Here is a 12,270-nt window from a genome sequence, read left to right as displayed (position 1 = left end):
ATATAGATGTTCAAATATAGGCAGAATGGTGAATGTTACACAGTGTGTAAAGTGGCCACTTAAACCAGCCAATGACAGGTCATAAGCCCTGTACATGCCTAGACTTCTATATTACGTTCTCTAAAATGTTCTTCATCTCTGTTGTAATATGTTAATATAAACAGCTCCCCGGGGAGTTGAATCCAGTCCTTGTCTACAAAAATTTGGACAAACTCAAAATATTGTTTGATAGCTTTTTAAATAAACTACGTTGCAAGGTAAATTATATTCATATTAATATTATCCACGACAATTTAAACACTATACAGTACAATGACAAGAAGGATATGATGTATATATATGCATGTATATGTGTGTATGTGGATGAATGTTTATAAAGGTGCACACGTGTGTGTGGATGTATATGGCAATATATAAATAAACATATATGTTAGTCTGCCTAAGCACTGGTCTTCTCCTACGAGGCATTACTTTATAATATACAAGATGTTCTTTAAACCAAGTCACATCCGCAACCAGGATGATCAGTATGAGCAAGAAGACATACTAGCATATTCAAAAAAATATTTAAAACGCAGAAAACTTTTAACAATAAAATATTTAAAAAAAACAAATGGTTGCTTACTTCTGCAGGGGAGAAGCGAGGGGGGCGTGGCCATTTGTTTGACGGTGTATCAAACTCCCCCCTCTATTTGCTTCTACCTTGCAGATATAAGTAACCGATTGTTTTTTTTAATATTTTATTTTTGTAAATTTTATTCGTTCTTAAAATTAATTTTAATGTGCCAATATGTCTTCGTGCTCATACTGATCATCGTGGTTTTAGATGTGACAGGGTTTAAAGCACATTCTGAATATTTAAAAATAAAAGTAAAACAAATAAAAAAAGTGGCGATTTAAACCAGCCAATGACAGGTCATAAGCCCTGTGGATGCCTAGACTTCTATATTAACTTTTCTAAAATGTTAATAATTTGTTGTATCTATTTTTTGTCCGTGCCATCTTGTTCTCTTCATTTTGGGTGTTAAAATAAGCCGTGGCTGTTTTTTTCCAAATTTCATCAACCATTTTGTTTTACTTTTAGAAAAACTAGATGCCTTCATAAGTGGCATCAAATAATCTTGGTTTAAAAAGTAAATAAAAATATTTCGTATTTCATAAAAAGAAAAAAATATGTTTTATAACATTGAACTTCCAGTTTTATTGCTGATTTGGGATGAGATATTAACTTTAGAAGTGCAATATCACAAATCCCAACTAGCAACCCCCGACGGTATGGAAATCAAAGCCGAGAAAAAAATATTTCAACGATTGGACAATCCTCAAACCTCGAAACCTAGTGGATTCATTAACCATCTTTTGAGTTTTTCCAATTTTTTGTACACAAGAACTGAATTTAACCTCCTAAGGATCTTAACATTTTACAACAGAGATGAAGAACATTTCAGAGAAGGTAATATAGAAGTCTAGGCATCTACAGGGCTTATGACCTGTCAATGGCTGGTTTAAGTGGCCACATTACACACTGTGTAACATTCACCATTCTGCCTATATTTGAACATCTATATTCCTTCAATTCTTTCATCTGTTGATGTTTGTGAAGTTAAAGAGTTGAAACCTTTATTTATGCGGGTGAGATTCATCTAATTGAATTATTTCACCTACATACTAGGCAACGCCTGAAAATATTATTTTTTCAATTTCTATACTTCTTCATGGACCAGGTAATTTATCAACAATATTTTGAGTGTGTCCGAATTTTTGTAGATAAGGACTGGATTCAACTCCCCGGGGAGCTGTTTATATTAACATTTTACAACAGAGATGAAGAACATTTAAGAGAAGGTAATATAGAAGTCTAGGCATCTACAGGGCTTATGACCTGTCAATGGCTGGTTTAAGTGGCCACTTTACACACTGTGTAACATTCACCATTCTGCCTATATTTGAACATCTATATTCCTTCAATTCTTTCATCTGTTGATGTTTGTGAAGTTAAAGAGCTGAAACCCTTGTTTATGCGGGTGAGATTAATTCAAAAAAATATTTCAACGATTGGACAGTCCTCAAACCTCGAAAATCGTATCGAAACCAAGTGGATTCATTAACCATCTTTTGAGTTTTTCCAATTTTTTGTACCCAAGAACTGAATTTAACCTCCTAAGGATCTGTTAATATTAACATATTACAACATTATCACTATCATTGGTTGGTTTATTGGCCAATCGATGAGTGGATCAAGCCAAGTAGGTAAAATATGCGTACTCTTTAAGAAATTTTTTCTATTGGTTTATATAAATTGGTTATGTTTTTTATGATTATTTTAGTTTGTTATTGTTTATTATGTTAATAATAACTATTTTAATTAGATTAATTAGGTTTTTTTATTGTTATTATTATGTTAACTTTGTTAAATAGCTAATCTTAAGCATGTTTTACATTTCGTAAAATGTTTCCCTCGGCACGGGATACCCCAGTGAAGGAACATTATTCTGTATAAAAAAATAATATGAACAACGAAAAAGTATAAATAAATTGTTTGCCAATTTATACACTGTCATGATTCTGCCTATGTTTGAAATCAGTATTTAAAAAAAAATCCATCTGTTGATTTTTGTGACGTATTTTTTTATTGGAATAATCCTCTAAACTTTTATTTAAGAGGCTTATCAGCGGGTGGAAAAGAGAGGGTGCGGAAGGAAATTGTGAAAAATGCACCGCAACACTCGACCAGTAGAGAAAAACAACTTTCTTGGATTTTCCTCTTGTAGCTGGCGGGAATCCAACCCGCGACGCCAGTTTCACAATTAAACGTCTAACCAACTGCGCCACGGCGCCTATTACAACCTTAATTGATGGTTGGTAATTCGGTAGAATAAATCTCACCAATATCCATAAAGTTTATGCTCTTTGACAAAAATTAACAGACGCAAGAATTGAAGAAATATTTAAATTTTTAACTCGAATCTCTGTGAATTCAAATTATCTCTTTATAAATATTTGATGATATTCTATAGTACCTAACCATTAAAGAATTATTTGCAAAAGCTACTTATGCTAATGATCTGGTGTTTGTTCATTTTATATATTTTTTGTATGCTGACATACGAGTACACACACATATATATTTATATTTCTTGTTTTTTATATTTTTCTTTTATACCCATGTTTTAATATTGTTTTTAAATTTTTGTATATCTAACTAATTCATTATTTTGTTTTTTTTTATATTGTGAAAGGCACTTGTGCCGTAAAATCAATAAATAAATATGGATATTCAAACGTGGGCAGAATGGTTAGATTTACACAGTTTGGAAATGGTATGGTTTTTTTTTATTTTTTTATTTTTTTATATTTTTTTTTTTGTACATAATGCTATTTGTACATTGTTGGGCTTACTGCCAAATGGCAATTTCTTCCAACCAACTATAAAAAAAAAGTTTGATTTTTATCATTCAAGTTACAGAACATATTCAATAGAAAAAAAAGATTAAAAAGCTAAAGATATATAAAAAAAGAAATAAACGTATTTGTTTATAAATTACCTTAAATCAAAACTATTACTCAATGGGAAAATGAAAAAAAGAGGAAAAAGGAAAGGAGGAGAGATTAGGGAAGAGAAAGGAGATGTTTCTTCAAACGTGATTTAAACAAAGATAGTCTAGTAACATCTTTGATGGTGGATGGGAGATGATTCCACAGGCGAGCCGCATAGACACTTTATGATTTAGAGAAGAAAGAGAAACTGTGGATGGGTATTAAGAGAGTGCCTTGAGAATTAGAACGAACAGGTAAACCATGAACTGATAAGCGTTGAAATTTTTCACGCAGGTATATAGGAGCGTTAGGACTATGAAGTACATTGAACAGAAGTGAGAGGGAGTGATAGTCTCTCCGCTGTCTAATTTTGAGCCATTTCAGTTGCCTACGATAATCAGAAATGTGGTCATATTTCCTAGAACAAAAATGTACCTTATGCATGTATTCTGAAGTCGTTCAAGTATATCGAGTTGCTAACAGCTTAAATCAGTCATGGAAACATCAGCGTAATCTAGAATGGGTAGTAGTAATGCTTGAACAAGGGTGCATTTAGTATTAATGGGTAAGAATTTTTGCAACCTTCTAAGTGAGTGTAGACAGAAAAATATTTTGCGGCTTAATTCATTAGTATGAGCTCGCCTTTTTATTCAACTGTGCCCAGATTTCTTAGGCCTGCCAGCAAACATACCAGTCTTGATTTATTTGATAAGTATTTGTCTTCTTTCAAACGATCACTGAAGCAAATTCAATTATAAACACCTCTCTCCCGCCTCCACTCCCACCGAGTCTACTATATATCATTGTATCTTTCTACTTTCCTTTATAAAAAAATAGTAATAAAGTATAAATACGACCTATAAAATGAACGAATATAAAATGCCAATTGGGCGGATATATTTATAAGTAAATATATAAATGACGATAAAAATTTATTTGAAACTAAAATCGCCTGAGCAGCGCCATCTCTGAAAGTTTTCTCGAACTTAAAACATGGTAATTCAAGATGCAAACCAAGTTCCCTCGAGTTCATTATACCCAACTTGACCTTCCAGTCACCTGCTATCGGCAATCATGGTCAATAACGTGTATCTTATCAATCCGATCTAAATATTCAATAATATGGCGTTTATTTACATTGTCCGCCTCGTGGTCGAATGGTCTGCGCATTCGCTTATCAAGCGAAAGGTCTCGGCTATGATTCCGACATAATGTTCCGGCACGTTGTGTGGAGCCCACAATACATAACAAACATAGAAAAGATTGAAAACGTTCAACGAAATTTTTTTAAATACCTACCTACATTATTCCAAAATTAATCTTACTGTCCCCTTTCGCGTGACAAGAAATAAGTATTTATTCCATCTGCCAGTCTGTAGCACTAACTATGCGCAACACTCTTTCCTCTATCGTTCTTGCTTTAACTATATTGTTTTTTTTTCATCTATTGATATATTTTACATACCCCTTAATTTATTATTTCTGGCTTCGATATGATCCCACTTAATATTTAATGATGCGCCCTCCTAAACACTTACTCCCACACTGATACACATAAACACACATCTACACTTACAAATACACATAAACACATCCTTTTGTTGTAACACAATTTAATAATATGTATGATTTTTATTTGGAAACTTCGCTGGTCTGTCTTTAAACTGTATTTTTTAAATGTTATTATATCGTTGTCGACTGTTTATTTCTTTAAAATAAATAAATAAATAATAATTGACGTGAAAGATCAATTTAAAGAGTTTCTAAACTAGAATATTCCATAGTCTCTGGATTGTAATGTAATGTACTTATTTTAGATAGTCGTACAAAAAAAAAGTTAATTTGAACAGTAATTGTTCCTTAGCTAATAAACATATACACAAAAATAATTTTAAAAATAAAGCAGAAGGCAAAACTAGCAGTTCACAATAGAGTTCTAGTGCCAACCCAAATGTAAGGGAACGAAGTATGGAATTGGAAAAATAATTATGAAAGTTTATTAAATGCTGTCGAAATGCGATCTCTCAGGCGAATGTGTGGTAAAACGATGCATGATAGATGCACAAATGTCGAGATCCGTGGACGATGTAAGGCTGAGACATGCATTATCAACAGAATAAAAAAAGGAGTGCCTCGTTGGTTTGGATATGGAGAGCGAATGGACAGCGAAAGAACAGCAAAATGGATCTACAATACGAATACTGATGGATGCAAAAAACGAGGAAGACCGAGAAAGACATGGCACGATCAAGTCCATCAAATACTTGAAGATGGACATGTCAAAAGTCGGAATAATCGGCATGCGTGGATGAGAAGATGTATGAATGTAGAGGAAGCGAGGTCTGAATGCAAATACAGAGTGATATGGCAATATATCGTTTGTTTGTTTGTTTGTTTGTTTATTGTTTTGTTTTATTAAATTTCATGTCCCAACTTGTTAGAAAATTAGAGCGAATGGACAGCGAAAGAACATCAAAAAGGATCTACGATACAAATGCTGATGGATGCGAAAAACGAGGAAGACCGAGAGACATGCTACATCCATTAAATACTTAAAGATGGACATGTCAAGAGTAGGAATAATTGGCGTGCGTGCATGAGAAGATGTATGAATGTAGAGAAAGCGAAGTCTGTATGCAAAGACAGCGTGATGTAGCGTTCTTTCCACTTTGCGTACCCCTACGGAAAAACGGCATGACGATTTGTTTGTTCGTTTTGATAAACAAAACATTATGACTTAATTCAGACGCTTTCCGATGACACTTTAGTTCCCCATATGGATATTTGTTTTTAACAAGAACCATCGCCATCCCACAAAACGATGCAATAAACGACCCAGCATTCCTAATCTCTGCAGGCAACTCATTAAACATCTTAAGCCCTTGAATTGGCACCTGAACCGTAAGACTGATGACCACAGATGACGTGTTGGCTTCTAGCCGTACATCCTCCTCCCCCTCTCATTAATTTGGATAACTGATGATTTTTATGATTTATGATTTTTAAATTTACTGGAAAACAAGGGGGAAAACATATTTAACTCTTGTGTGGCTGTGATATCACTCTAGTCGACATAGGACACACGACTTGATATTTATTTTATTTATTTATTCATATTTTTCGCTTACAAACTATAGTTAATAATAAAAATAATGTGACCTCACTGGGGTTTCCCGTGCCGAGGACACTTAACAATTTAGTTTTTTTTTATTACATTTGAGAATAAACAAAGAAGACTCACTTAAAAAACAAACATAATTAACAAATATTCAGACAGTTTTAAAAACAATGTATTTATATACATCTATATTATTTATATCCCAAAACACACAATGAAAACAACAAAAACCTAACATAAGCCATACAGTTGTGGAGCAGTTGATTCAGCATTGGTGTGGGCGAATGAGACAATCCATTTTACTTCTACCTAGCTCCACTATCCATTTTTTATAGCCTTTTTAAACATTTTCTCATTACTAATTGCTTTAATAGATAGTGGAAGTAGGTTATAGATTTTAATTGAATAATACTCAAAATCCCTTTGTCTGAAAGTGGTATTAGTTTGTATTTGTTTAAGTTGTTTATGTGTTGAGGATCTAGTGATTATATTTTTTGTATGTGATGTATTGTGGGGGTTATGTCTTTCATTTGAGTAAGAGTAGTGTTTGAATCTATAAGTGAGTATTGTTTTAGCGTATAATTGTTTTGGTGTCATAAGTTGTGATTTATGGAATATTTCTTCAGTAGATGTCTGTATCGGGACTCTGAGTATTATTTTAATGATGGATTTTTGTGCAACCAATACAATCTCTCTTATTTAAAAAAATTATGAATTCGTATTTTTTGTAATCTTCAGATGGACATTTTCACACCCGATTAGGAAAGTAAAATTTGTATAACTATGCTAAATGTTAATACAAAAAATATTTATCCTTGCTACGCGAAGAATGAATGTCCGCTAATTCAGCAACACATCTATACAGATTCCTTATATAAGAGAGAGAACGAAGATAGAAGTGATAACAAGGAAGATAAAGACGCTGTTCTGCGGCGGGTGTTGTCTAAAACGTATTCAGTCGGTTGATGAAAGTGATTAGGGACACGCGCGTACAAGAGCGGCGTATTTGTGATTTTTAATTTATGTTGCTATTACAGGGCTAAATTATATATTTATTTGCATATATCGTAATAAAGAATATCCGTAGATAAAGAATTATTTATTATTTATTATTTATATTGAATATTTGAACTTCAGAATATTCTGTCTTTTACTAGTGGTAACACGATGTTACATCACCGCGCGTAAAGCGATTATTTACCACAGTCTTTTAAGAGTTAAGAAGGGAATATGACCTGTCGTTGAATGGTTTAAATAGCTCTCTCTACACACCTTGTCACATTCACCATTTCGCCCATGTTTAAACATCCACATTTCCTTAACTCTTCCATCTGTTAAATTTTGTATAGTACTTTAGCTCTTAAGCTAAAACCTAACTTTGTTGGTTCAGTTTATTAACAAATAAAAAACCTCGGAATTCCCTCATAGGCTGTTTTATTTCAGAAGCAATCAAATCTGGCAAAAAAAGGAGAAATAAAACAAAATTATATTATTAGTACAACTGCTGAGCAGACACTAGGCCAAGTAACAAGCTACAGGCTACTGTCGTAGGGGCCCTTTACATCGGTAATTTCCCGGTGACCCAACATCCGCACAAATGCCAAATATATATGACACTAGCGGACCCGACTGACGTTGTCCTGCCAGAACGTTGGCTTGCCCGCTATTGCCTTGGAAAAAAACTTTTCATTTATTAAAAGGTACCTATGTTAAGGGGGGGAAAGGGCGTTGGCGAAAGAACACCTGGCCAACCCAAATGTCAACCTCACCTGCTCGTGGTCCCCCCTGCTAGATAACTGACGAGGCTCTGACGACCGAAAATCGGCGGAATAACCGAAACATTGGCTCGGACTTAAATCCCCGTAGCACACAAGGAAGGAGATCCGAAAAATCTCCCATACCAACCCGTCTGGACAGCGTGGTATGGAGCTACTTAATTGTGGCCGTCCAAAATAACCCCCCATAATGATATAAAGGGGGAGGCCTATGTTCAACATTGGACAAGAGACGGCTGATGATGATGATGATGATGACCTATGTACTTGTTTATGATTATTTCGAAAACCTAGAATAATTCATTTTCAAATATAGAATTATTTTTGCAAATGCAAAACTCGGCTTTTTTTACCAACAGAGGTACACTTTATTCATGAGTGCAATTTTCAAAAATGTTGAATGTCAGTAAATATAAATTTAGTTTTGCCAAAAATAAATAAATGGGAAGGATATATAAGAAATGTGAGGAAATAATCTGATTGGGATCCATAAAAAGTTAATGTTGTTTGTTAACATTGAAAAAAACTTTTTATATTGAATATTTTAATTTCTACGGTCTCGCGCAGCCCAAAGATCTGGTAGTATCATACATGATAAATATAGCGCAGGAAATTGGTAAAATAAACCAAAGTAGGGAACAAAATGCCGAACACTCCTCTAGTGGGACGGCAGGCCCGTTGACTGCAGCAGAAAAATCCACTATTTGAAATATAAACCTTGTATATTATAAGCAAGGTAAATAATAAAGCAACTCCCATATGAAAAAAGCCCAAAGATTTACATTTCGCTGAAAACCGCACGTAAATCGGTTAAGCCGTTTAAGAGAAGTTCAGTGACATCACACGTACAAAAGAATTATATATGTAACGATATTAGTTGATAAATATATGTAAATCATATTTGAATGAACTTAATAGCCATGCTTAATAATTTGTAAAAATGTATTTTCAGTATTGCCAATCGAAACATAAAGTGATTTAACATATCACAACAGAGATGAAGAACATTTAAGAGAAGGTAATATGAAAGTCTAGGCATCTACAGGGTTTATGACCTGTCATTGGCTGGTTTAAGTGGCCACTTTACACACTGTGTAACATTCACCATTCTGCCCATATTTGAACATCTATATTCAGAATTGGTGTACGCTGCGATCGGCGTACCAATGCAGTGCTCTATGCACCATAAATGCGGAAGGGGAATGATTAAATTATGATGATTTTATTTTTATTTTCATTATCAAAATTAATTACTTGATCAAATCATAAAATTAATAAGGAAATAAATTACGATTTTAGATACATTAGATTTAAGTGTTTTAATATTGAAATATATTAATATTTATAGTTACAATATATTAAAAACTATGTTGGCCTCGTGTTGTAATGATCAGCGCGTTTGCCTACTATGCGAGAGGTCTTGCGTTCGATTCCTGACATGGTTGACATGAAATATTTATTTAAAAATGAGTTTTTACATTAAAACATTTTATAGTCCCCTTGGGCTGGCACTTGATGCGTAAGGCACTTGATGCGTATCTTACCTTCATTTAAAAAAAAAAAATCAAAATACGTTGCGTTTGGTGTACTATTTTTTTTAATGTTCGAGATTAGCAATTAGCAAACATTTACAAAATGCTTCCTTTCATACTTTTACTTTTATTTGCTCTTTATATATCTTGATATTTTTGTGTTTTTTCATTATGTATTTTTATATTATTTAATTTAATAGTTACTCTTATTTGGCATATTATTTATTACTCATATTTCTTATATTTCTTACTTTAGTAAGTTTCTAGAAACCGTATCTCAATTATCATTTCAATTATGTTTTTATATATACATTATTTTTCTATTGCTTTCAATGATACTATTACTTTTTTTTTTTTTAATACTAGTATATTTGCCTATCAATTTGTTGATTTTATTGATAACATTATTTTGGATACTTGGTTATGTATGAATCTAAATTTGTATAAATTATATTTTAATATTTATGTCTGATTATCTTTTTTGTATTATATTCTTTGGAATTTTACTTTTTTTTACTTATACCTTTTTTTCTAGATTATTTTTCTATTGCATCACATGTCATTATAATTTAATCTTAATTATTTTACCATGTATTTTTATTTTTAATTATTATGGCTTGACACGGGCATAGCCTAAAAAGCCTTAATAAGTTCATTATTATTTAAACATGTGTAATTCTGAATGAATAAATAAATAAGTGCAGTGCCCTATGCTCCATCAGTTGTGGAAAAAGAATGATGAAATAATGATGATTTTGTTTTTATTTTTACTACCAAAATTAATAACCTAATTGAATTATAAAATTAATAATAAAATAAATGTAAATTTTAGATACATTAGATTTATCAACTGTATTTTGAGTTTGTCCAAATTTTTGTAGAAAAAAACTGGATTCAACTCCCTGGGGAGCTGTTTATATTAACATATTACAACAGAGATGAAGAACATTTAAGAGAAGGTAATATAGAAGTCTAGGCATCTATTTCACAAACATCGTTCTAGTAACGAGAGAACCCTTTAATACCCTATCATCGCTCTAATTTTCTTGCCTCCTCTTTCACAGCAGTAGCCGCTCGATTGTGAAATAATCTACCCACTAATGTTAGAGACGCCCCTTCTTTATTTACATTTAAGTCAAGATTGAAATCTCACTATCTAAATATTTAAATTGTTCCTTTATCCTTCTTCTTTCCTTCCCATCCCCTCTCCTCTCTTCATAGTATAATGTTATTTTTTTTATACATTTTTATTTTGTTGATCTTTGTTTTTAAATTTTGTATAAAATTGTAGGATTCAATATGTCCATGTATTTATAATTTTCTCAAACTGAACGGTTTGGGTAGGTAGGAAGAAGTAGCCTTAAGGTAATATGCCCGCCCTTATATGTATAAAAAGTGTCAAATAAATAAATAAATCAACAGATGAAAGAATCGAAGGAATATAGATGTTCAATTATGGACAGAATGGTGAATGTTACACAGTGTGTAAAGTGGCCATTTAAACCAGCCATTGACAGGTCATTAGCCCTGTAATATAATAATCTCTGTTGTAATATGTTATCATTAGATTTAAATGGTTTAGTATTAATAAATAAATACCTGTTTGCGGGATATTTTCTACTAGTTAATAAAAATCATTTGACCATCCACTACACATCACTTGCATAATAAAATATCGTCTGCCACCGACCAAATTAGATGGATTCACTGTTAGCCTTATCGCCTTTACTGCGGTCAGATGGCGAACAGTTAAAAGTTAACAAGTCTGTCAATAGCAGTCGCTATATTGAAAGGTGAGGTTAGTTAGCGTGATTGCCTCCATCGAGCCGCGGTCCGCAGTACACTACCCACCGCGTACCGCGCACTGGACTGGACGGGAATCGAACGGGTACTCCGCGATTAGGTGGCGTGACCACTCGGCCGCCGGATGGGGTCGAAAATACCCGAGAGAAAACGACGAAATCGTTTTTTAAATCTTAAATTCCATTATTTCCTCTGATTACCAATACACAGTCAACTGTTCACAACAAATTTGCACTTGCGCATAAATCTATAAGTACACATCTACATGGACGCATATGTTTTTAAAATACTAAGCTAATTTGTCGCTTCAAATTGAGCTTAAAAGTTTATATTTTCGAAATAAGCATAAATAATGACCACAACTTAAGACCAAATTTACTAAAGAAAACCTGTAAACAAAAAAGGCTTTTTTTAGAACTGCTGTAAACTTAACTCAATTTCGTTAAAAATGGTATGTTGTCCAAAAACAAACGAAAGCGACAAAATACCTACGTCAAAGACAGTA

At 32.9% G+C, this 12,270-nt stretch overlaps 1 protein-coding gene across 1 annotated transcript in view; it reads right to left on the bottom strand.

Moving 5' to 3' along the window:
- Nucleotides 1-11,834, bottom strand: part of Np (serine protease notopleural) — a 96,090-nt gene extending 84,256 nt beyond the window's left edge. Inside the window, exon 1 of the mRNA XM_088230269.1 lies at nt 11,562-11,834. The gene's annotated coding sequence lies outside the window, so the exon portion shown is untranslated. The remainder of the gene's footprint in view (nt 1-11,561) is intronic.
- Nucleotides 11,835-12,270: the final 436 nt, after the last annotated feature.

This window comes from Micrasema longulum, unplaced genomic scaffold (assembly GCF_059751315.1).
Source record: "Micrasema longulum isolate JH-2025_06_02 unplaced genomic scaffold, ASM5975131v1 h1tg000745l, whole genome shotgun sequence".
NCBI classification, from domain to species: Eukaryota; Metazoa; Arthropoda; class Insecta; order Trichoptera; family Brachycentridae; genus Micrasema; species Micrasema longulum.
Note: the sequence above shows the minus strand (reverse complement) of the source record. Positions and strands in the feature narration are given on the sequence as shown.